The sequence below is a fragment of the Perognathus longimembris genome, chromosome 28 (genome assembly GCF_023159225.1).
Source record: "Perognathus longimembris pacificus isolate PPM17 chromosome 28, ASM2315922v1, whole genome shotgun sequence".
Classification (NCBI taxonomy): domain Eukaryota; kingdom Metazoa; phylum Chordata; class Mammalia; order Rodentia; family Heteromyidae; genus Perognathus; species Perognathus longimembris.
The window spans coordinates 11,851,131-11,856,998 of NC_063188.1; positions in this window are offsets into that span (position 1 = coordinate 11,851,131).

Here is a 5,868-nt window from a genome sequence, read left to right on the forward strand (position 1 = left end):
CCCCAGCACCACAGATATAGAAAATGGCCAGAAGTGGCGCTGTGACTCAAGTGGTAGAGTGCTAGCCTTGAGCAAAAAGAAGCCAGGGACAGTGCTCAGGCCCTGAGTCCAAGCCCCAGGACTGTCCAAAAAAAAAAAAAAAAGTATCTACCTCACAAATGACTAAATCTGCTCAGTGATCCATAGTAGATGCTAACACCACAAAAAGAGAGAAAAGTTTAACATCAGCACCTTCCTCATAGAAACACCATAATTCCATCTATGAAAGTCTCTTGCAAGAAAGCAAATGTGTAGGCCATCAAGGTACCAACTACAAGCCATACACAGAACAGAAGAACGTGCTAAATGACATCATACAGGGTGCAATCAGAAAAGTTCAGACTGAAGGAACTGTCAGGGGGTAAATGATCTAGCCTGATGATTTAAGTAGGGCTCGTTCCTATAATCCTAGGCATTGAAGAGGTTAAGGTCTAAGGATCATACATGGAAGCCAGTCCAGGCAGAAAATGTCATGATGCTCTTATCTCCAAGCAGTAGAGTGCTAACCTTGAGTCAAAAAGCTAAGCAAGGGCACAAAGTCTTCAGTTCAACTCCCAATGCTAGCACAAGAAAAGATTACTGTGTTTAATTTATACATACACACATACTGAAATACTTACGAATGATATGATACACCAAGAGTTTGCTTGAAATTCCTGTGGGAGTAAATACTTCAACATTCTTTACACTAGCCAAAAAGGGGAATCAACCTAGTATACATCTATTGGTGAAGAAAGACGTCGTACATCTATACAACAGAATATACTCCCCCAAAATGTATGCACTATTAATTCATAATATACTTATCTAAGGATAAACTTTAAAACATCATTCTATGGATAATAAGGTAGATACAAAAGTCTGCCTGATCCATTATTCTGCTATATATAAAATGTCCAGGAAAGGTAAATCCATAGAGACAGGGAATAGACTTAGTGGCTGCCAAAATAGCTTCAGCTGAGTGATGAGTACATGGAGCTTATTTATTATTGTCTTTTATTTTGCATATGTTTGAAAATTTCCACAATAAAAATACAAATGAAACAGTGAAGGGAGGGCATTGTGTCCCTGGGTACTTGCTCCTCTCATAATTTGTCTCTCTCTCTCTCTCTCTCTCTCTCTCTCTCTCTCTCTCTCTCTCTCTCTCTCTCTCTCTCTCTCTCTCTCTCTCATATCACATTCTCTCGCATCTCTTTTTTTTGCACGGGGAGGGATGCTAGTACTGGGGCTTGAATTCGGGGCCTCACACTTTTGCATGGCTTTTCCACTCAAGTCTTGCACTCAATCACTTGAGCCACACCTCCACTTCTCAGTACTTGGTGATTAATTGGAGACAAGAGGCTCTCAGATTTGTCTCCCCACACTCACTGGATTTGCAGCACAGTCCTCAGATCTCGGCCTCCTTAGTAGCTAGGATTACAGGCATGAACCCTGGTGCCTGGTAATGGTTTCCTTTTCTTGTTCATTCTCCTTTCACAACCAATTGACCAAGCCTCTTGAAATTCTGTACTCCAAATCCCAGCAAGCATCGTGTATGACCAAAGCTATTCTTAGACAAAAATCCTGAGTATCAGCTTAGGTAGGGACCATGCTTGGGTCAGGTGTCTGCTTCTTATCTCAATGGCACACCATCCAAAACAAAAAGAAGGTGGGGACGGGAGGGAAAAACTAGGAGACAGCTAAGGAAGGGGTTACACTGTCCAAAAGTAAATGTACTCATCACCTGACTTGGTGACACAGTAACCCCTGTGTACATCACCTTTATAATAACAATGTTTTTAAAAGAAAAGAAAAAAGAGATGTGACAAAGACATAGTGATCAGAGTCTCATTCCCTGGGTAGGAGAGCATGGAACAAGCCATTTGAGCCAGAAATGAAAGTCAAGCACAGCAGACAAGCACGTGTCCCATACGGCCCCCATTTTTATCATCTATAGAAAATAAAATGAACTATTTCATTTTAAGAATTGCCTCTGCTGAACAAAGCTCTCGCAGTTGAGACTACACTCACTAAAATTGACTGGGGGGAAGTAAACTGGTCTCGCATTTAATAGCAAAATAGTCCAACTATTGAAAACCCATGCAATCTGTGTGTGAACTAAAGGAACTACCCCCAATGTAGTGAATTAGTTCACTAATTCACCAGGTCTGCCGACCCTTCTAATGACCTGATCTGAACTTGTCTCCGCAACATCCTTGTCCATAAATACACTAAGACAGACTAGGAGAGAGAAAAGTAAGAAAGGAGGGAGGGAGGGAGGAAGGGAGGGAAACATATAAATAGATAGGAAGGGATGCGGCTACTTGTAATTGGGCAAGTAAGTGATGGCAAAGGGTTTACTAGCAGCTAACGACCTCTGCTGCCTATAAAGTGATTGTAAACACTTCCAAGTTGTCCCATGAGCACATCCACAACCACCCACAGAAATGACTGTTGCCTTTAGGCAGGAAAATTGCTATATTTGGTCAATGAAATCTATTTGGCCTCCAAGTCCCATTGGCTTGCCCCACTTGAATGCACCACAGGGAAAGTAGGCCTTCTCACCCCCCCCCCCCCCGGAGTAGTTACACTGCAGCTGCCACTCAGGCTCTTTGGAGGGTGAATCCATGAAGATACTCAAAGTTGACCCATCTAACTCCAATTACTTAACCCACTTTTCCTCTGCTTCTTGCATCCAAAGAGATGTTTCTCTACCTGTATCAGACTAGGGAATGTTGTTCTAAAACTCCATAATTACTCACCATAGTATTGATCCAACCAGTACTCCACCCAACACAGCCTTTAGAAACAACCTTCTGCTTCAAAACTGGGTCAAATTCAGTCACAGTAAGGATAGACTTGACCACCTCTTAGTAACCACTGCCCAGATCTTTCAAATATGAACATTTCTCTTACATTCCCACGTGGCCAAGAAAAGCAAACAAGCTCTTCTACAGAAACACACGGCATCTTCATCCAGAAATTAGATACCAGGATGAAATACTTCTTAAAAACGTTCTCTCTACTCTACCACGTACCCTTTTGTTAGCTACATCCTTCTTAGATCATTAGCTTTCTGTGTCTATTACACTCACAAGTCCTTCACTCTCAAATAGTCACTTTGTCTCTGAACAAACTTCCCTCCAAGATTGACCACTTGTCTTATTCTCCCCTTGACAGTTTTTCTTTTTTTTTCCAATTTTTATTATGAAACTGATGTACAGAGAGGTTACAGTTTCATACGTTAGGCATTGGATACATTTCTTGTACTGTTTGTTACCTTGTCCCTCATACCCCCCTCCCCCCCTCCCCCTTAACCTTTCCCCCCCCCCTGAGGTGTTCAGTTCACTTACACCAAACAGTTTTGCAAGTATTGCTTTTGTAGTTGTTTGTCTTTTTTTACCCTGTGTCACTCAATTTTGGTATTCCCTTTCAATTTCCTAGTTCTAATACCAGTATACACGGTTTCCAATATACTCAGATAAGATTACAGAGATAGTGTATGTACAACCACAGGAAGGTGATACAAGAACATCATCAATAATAGAAGCTACAGATACACATGGGACGTTGAAAGTAGTTACAACTGTGATATAACAATTGCCCTTGAGGGGCTGGGGATATGGCCTAGTGGCAAGAGTGCTTGCCTCGTATACATGAAGACCTGGGTTCAATTCCCCAGCACCACATATACAGAACATGGCCAAAAGTGGCGCTGTGGCTCAAGTGGTAGAGTGCTAGCCTTGAGCAAAAGGAAGCCAGGGCAGTGCTCAGACCCTGAGTGCAAGCCCCAGGACTGGCCAAAAAAAAAAAAAAAAACAATTGCCCTTGACAGTTTTTCATAGATTATAATAGAAAACAATGGAGTTCCTTCCCCACTGGCCAACCAGAGTCATTTCAGACCCATCAGCAACCCTTGCCCTGAGGAAAATACTTTGACATAAGGTGGTGTGAGAAATGTCCCACTCAACACTCATTCCCTCTCCTTTGTATTGATAGTAAGGCTTAGTACAGCTTCTCAGATATAGAATTACTATCCAGAAACAAGTAAGGCTCTATATCAATCTGGTAATTTATTGATAACACACATTATCCATACTGGTCCATAAAGTCAGAGCATAACAAGCTACAAGGGAAAATATGGAGCTCCGTGTAGACTAGAAGCTAAAGCTGTCTTCCAGAGAAGAGTGGCTAACTAGGGTCCCTAGACTCCAGATTCCATGGGTTGCCTTTTTAGATCTATGAAGCCCTTGCCTGGAAGTGAGTTTAGATTTCTGGTGTTCATTTGTGTGTACACATGCATCCATATACACAATTCTCCACACACAGGGTAGTAAGCTTTTCTCAGGAAAGCACCGTGCACTTCCTTCTAGTAAAAAGACCTCTAAACAATATGAACATTAGCTTGGAAAGAACATGAGAGGAATTCAATAATGACACAAGTCTCTAGACAGTCTTTTAAATCTTATTGAAAAATCCATGGTATACTAAGACAATACCAGAGACTGAGAAAAAATATCATTGAGTAACTAAACAGGTGAATGAAAGACATGTACAGTAGGAAATATCTTTTTCTCCAAATGAAACAATGATTCAAGCAAAAGGAACAGACATTCCCCCAAAGGGGAAAGGGAGTGGCAAACTAAAACTCAATGGAGGGGCTGGGGATATGGCCTAGTGGCAAGAGTGCCTGCCTCATATACATGAGGCCCTGGTTTCGATTCCCCAGCACCACATATACAGAAAACGGCCAGAAGTGGCGCTGTGGCTCAAGAGGTAGAGTGCTAGCCTTGAGCAAAAAGAAGCCAGGGACAGTGCTCAGGCCCTGAGTCCAAGCCCCAGGACTGGCCAAAAAAAAAAAAAAAGTCACAAAACTCAATGGAGGCCAAGATAACTGGAGATCTAGGCAATGCATACATGGCTAAACAGAAGACACTCATGAGGTATAGTTTAGGGGAAATTCCAAAGGATACAGACTGTCCTTACCAAGAAGCCCTAGAGCAAAGTCTGGAAGCATTGCCAATATGAATTCTATTCAGAAGGTAGGGTTCTAAAGTCACTGGTTGAAAAACGTTTTCATAACAAAGATTAGTTCAATGACCACTTTACACAACTATTTACACATGAGTCATGGTTAGTCAATAATTGTAAATCAGTAAAAGCACACAAAAAAGGAATATGAGAACAGAAATTCTTGGGATACTGCCTAAGTACTATGGGATCAGGGGTCCCTGATTATATTCTCAGACACATGAAACCATCTCCACAATCAACTGTAGAGTATTATCATGGCTACCAAGACAAATTCTATAACTTTGGTTAACAGTTTTCTGTCTATCTATACCTTCTATTCCCTGGTAACCACTCATCTACTTTCTATGTCTATGAATTTGTTTATTCTGGACATTTTATATACATACAAAATATAATATGCATAGGGACAGAAAACAGAAGGATAAATCTGACCTTCTCTAGCGAGAGCAATTTAGACACTATGGGTTCCTCCTTAAAAACTACGAGAGGGATTCGTCTTTTTTACTTACTCAAAATTAATGCAGAAAGAGAGTCAGCCTAGTAAAACTTTCACGTTTCCAGGCAACACCCAACCCTTCTTGATAGTAACATGTTAAGCTCTTTAGATTAAACTGCAGGAAGATGCTGAGAGGCTGTATGAGTGGGCTGAAAAGTAGCAGGTGAGCTTCAGTGTAGGCAAGTGTAGCATAATGCTCTGAGAAAAAGAATCCCATTAACCACTCAAAATAACACACTGAGCAATCAAGCTTCCTTTGTACGAATCCTTGAGACTCTTGCACCCTACATGAAAGGGTCACTTCTGCTATTAGATCAATT